Consider the following 4833-nt stretch of genomic DNA (forward strand, 5'->3'; position numbering starts at 1 on the left):
ACATCATTGTGTACTTTGCAATCAAAAATGCCATTAAAAAAGCTGTGTTATAGTATGTCCTCGAAAATGTCATCAAAACATTGTAGTATAGTACGTCATCAAAAATGTTATTTAAATATATTAATGTATGTTATCAACATTGTCGTAAAAACGTCATAATATAGCTAGTGGTAAAAATGCCATCAAAACGTCACATTATATTATGTCTTCAAAAATGTCATCAAAACATCATAGTATAATATGTCTTCAAATATGTCCTATAAACATTATAGTAAATATCATGGAAAACGTCATAAAAACAGCACAGATGCTAGGATAGTATCTAGTAAAAAATGTCATGAAAACATCATGGTATAGTATGTCGTTAAAATGTTTAAAACATCATAGTTTAGTTTGTCATCTAAAATATCACAAAAATCATCATAGTATAGTACGCCAAGAAAAATGTCTTGAAAACGGCGTCACATGGTATGTCATCAAAAATGTTATGAAAACGTCATGGTGTGTTGAAAAGAATATCGCAGAAACGTCATAGTATAGTTTTTCATCAAAATGTCATAAAAACATCAGTTTAGTCTGTTGTCAAAAATGTCAGAAAAACGCATCCCGTGCTCGCTCCGAACTAATCACATGGTGACAGTTGATGAGGGACCTTCCCTGTAGGAGTGCCCTGCCAAAAGCCACCGGGTTTTTTTTTTAATCATTTAACCTTTATTTAACTGGAATGTGTCTTGTAAAAGAGACCTCTTTTTTCTTACTCTTTGGATATTTTGTGGCTTTGGACAAGCAATTATATTAGGGCTCTTGGAGCTTGTGATGGACTTTTTGTTTTTCTTTTGTCTGACATTCTAAAGACCAAAAAATTAAACAATTACCAGAGATTATAATCAGCGAATTCAACAGTAATAATGGAAATAATCATTGGTTACAGCCTTTGACATGTTTGATTGATCCAGTATTTGCAGCACTATGTGGCAGAAACACTGAACACCTCACTGAACCCGGATCTCTAATAACATTGCTCAACTGTAATATTTGTGGCTGTGAAAATGAGTTGTTATAAATACAAAACTCTCCAGTTAGTCAAAGCACCACTGGAAAGATTTCAGCTCATTTCTTCACCAATCTGGAGACCAGCGAGCCCACACTGTGTTCATATTCAGTCCCCTCATCAATAACTGGTCTCGCTTTGTCTGCACACACGTCAGCGGTCGCTGCGGCTGCAGACGCCAAATGACAAACAGCTCCTCAGTTCTGTGGCGGAGGAGGCCGTCGAGGCCTCCACACGGTTTGAAGCTGCTTTATGCTTCTCTGCCACTTTTGACTGTTTGGAATCAATTTGTGTGAATTAACAGCAGGTTCTTTTGATCATTCCAACATGTTTCTGCTCTGTAAAGCTTAACAGACTTTTTGTTCTCTCAACAATCCAACATATCTTGACAAATAAACTTATTTACATGCACTGAACACCAATGTCACAGAAGCCAAAGCCCAAAGTAACCTTTTACCACCCACTGCTTTGACTTCTGTAGATTTTCCTTTTCCTTCACATGTCTAAAACACAGGAGGAGATTCTCCATGCCAGATTCACTCACTCACCTACTGGAAATTAGGGGATGATTGATATTGGATATGAATATTTGCTGCCTGATACCGATTTTTTAGTAGTTAATGAGATGGATAACTGATATATGAAACCGATATACATTTACAATAAAAAGATCTTTCTGTCGGTATTAAGAATTTGGAATAAAACAAATTCCAACACAAAACTTGATGTTTACTCAAAACTAAGACTTTCAACATCATATACAGAAAGTTGTCAGCAACTTTTTTATAAAGTCATCTGAGAATTTACATTAAAAAATCTATATAAAAATAGCTCCCTGAGGTTTTAAATAGTAAAGGTTCCTCCCATGCTGACACTCTTTCCACGTTTAATGACAGAATTTTATTGGCGATAAATGGAATAAAATTTCGACCCCGATAATCGGCCAGGCAGATAATCTGTCGTTGCCTACTGGAAATAGTCCATTTGATTTAGGTGAAGGGTTGAAGTAAGTAGATCTTTTTTTTTTTAACACTTTCTTGAGGTCATGCCCTTTTTTTCTTTTTTAAACTTCTTTTAAACATTTTTTTTTCTTAATTTCAGGTAATTTTCTTGTTTTGTTTTTTTTGTTGTTTTTTTTTTTTTTCCTTTTTTCAAATTTCGGAAACATTTCTTTTCACATTTTTGAAAGAATTGAAGCCAAATTGCTCAGGTTTCAAAGGGTTAATGACAATAAGAATAATCTAGTAGAATATCATCACTGAGTTTCATTCAATGGTGGCAAAGTGACCTTGTGACCATCTTGATACTGAGAAGCTGAATAGTTTATATTAGGACTAAAGTACGGAGAAGGCACAACACATTCTTATCTCAAGTCACATGATCTATTGCCACTTCAAAGTGGAGTTTTGCGTCTATGTATTACGATGCAGGTATCCCCCTGCGTGTGCTCTGTCTGACGCTGCTACCGTGATGTCAACACACGCACATGAGCTCATAAAAACATGGCTGCTGGTTCGCACTCTGAGCTGACCGCTCAGCCGTCTATTTACTGGCTGATAATTGGTGCAGTTGGATTGACTGACAATTGTCTGTGCTGGTCCCTTGGTAAATACCAGTAAATCCTGTGGAATGGCTCTTTATTGACCAGTTGGACAGAGACTGCAGGGGGGACACACCAACACACACATACAATGATCTGGGTTTGGTGTGTATCCTCGAAGGCTCCCACCTGACAACTCAATATACAGTTTGTCTGTGTGTGTGTGTGTGTGTGTGTGTGTGTGTGTGTATGTATGTAAGGACAACCATTTAGCCCTCTCTCTCTCTCACACACACACACACACACCTGAGCTGTGCATTGATGGGGCCCTCAGAGGCTGAAGCATTGATCATCTGCCTCTGCCTCACCTAAAGAAACGGATGGTAACTTAACTCAGTGGATGGGACTAAACACAGCGTTCACACACACACACACACACACACACACACACACACACAGAATAAACAGAGAGGTATGAAAACAACTGTCTCTCTGTGCATGTGACAGACACACTCACACAGCACGTACACGTGTGGACCGTGACTGACTGTTATTTCAGCCATGACCCTGCCCTGATCTTCATTATCCTCTCTTTAAACCTGATCTTTCTCACCGGGCGGACATTTTGGCTCAGAGGACAGGACGGGGGGGCGGGTGTAGGCTACTTGACAAATTGTTCAGGTCCAAAACAACCAAAACAAGTTACCCTTGAAGATAATTAAGAGGATTAATCTACCTAATACAGATTTGTTTTGGGTTTTACTTGTTTTTTGGGGGGGTTACAGTAAATCCTAAAGATCATTTGAAAGCAACTTGAAATGGATGGGAAAAACATTCAGCCCACTCTCATTCCCCGATCATCCAATACCATTGTTTTGTCATGCCGCGAGCCACGAGCCATGATCCACGAGCCACGAGCCACGAGCCACGAGCCATAATCCACGAGCCATGAGCAATGAGCTCCAGCAGGGAGACACACTCATAACCTCTACTGAAGATATGAAGGATATTTCAACAACACAAATTATCTGAGTCTTATAAATGATAGAATATGCATCTCTCTGGGCATAAATTGATTTTAACAATAACTTTAAATTTGTCGTTTCGGGTGATTTTTTTGAAATGCAAATCTAGATTTTCTTCTCCGCCGCTCCCTTTGGGTGTCCGTAGTCACAGTGGGCTGTGCCCTCCCACCATGCCTCCCTCCTAGAAACACACACACTCAACAGCATGACAGCAAGCGTGAATGACAACAAAGAGAAGGTTCCCAAAAAAGGCACAGTCTCGAACCGAACCAGTTCAAAACGACTCAGATCTCAAACAAATGGCAGTCCACCGCACAGTTTGTCTTGAGGTTGTGACAAATAAAGGCACGGCCAATTTATTTTAACATGTCAAACAGAGGCAGCAGCTGAGAGGGAGACGTGTCTCACTCTGAGATGCACGAGACCACGTCAGCCCGCTAACAACAACAAACGGTTAAAAGCAGCAGACAATTGGGAATCATTTTCCCATTGTGTCCCATATGACAGGAAAGAGACCCGCTGCAAATCTGTTACTAATGCAGTCGTGCTGCATATCGCGAAAAATATGATGCAAAATTCATGTCAATGTTTTGTCAAATTACTGCAACTCCCACAGACTCCTGTGACTGCATCACACCGACTCCACAGTGTCTCCATGAACTCTGCGTCTTTTTGTTTCTGTAGTCTCTCTCAGCTTCATGAATCTATCGTTGGAATGGGAACAGCAGTGCTCACTTTGAGACAGTGTCTCCTCTAACGGTGTTTTCTAGATGCAGAAAACGTGATGTAAATAGTTAAGTAATGAATTAACAAAGAGAACTTGAGAGAGAAGAACCCCTGACACCTGGCAACCACCCAGTCACTGCTACTTGAAAAGTTAGAGGTTGAAAAGTGTTGGAGAGGCTCTCAGGCGTCATTAGATAAAAAGAAGCATTTCATTTCAAGCACACTGAGACTCCCTGAAGGCAAGTCACGAGGCTCTGTGATTGTATCATAATTAATTAGACAATTTTTAGACATAGTTTATAAGTCACTAATGACTTTATTTATGCCTGATAAGTATTTAACAGCTGGCTCATATAGAAATACTCAGCTCTGAATAATTATGTGTCTGATTTTAGTGCAATTACCTGATTGAAAATTAGAAAAAAAAATTCAAAATCTAAAAAAAAAATACATTTATGTCTTCACCCTCTTTATCTATCTATCCATCTATC

Source organism: Plectropomus leopardus, chromosome 17, assembly GCF_008729295.1.
Source record: "Plectropomus leopardus isolate mb chromosome 17, YSFRI_Pleo_2.0, whole genome shotgun sequence".
Classification (NCBI taxonomy): Eukaryota; Metazoa; Chordata; class Actinopteri; order Perciformes; family Serranidae; genus Plectropomus; species Plectropomus leopardus.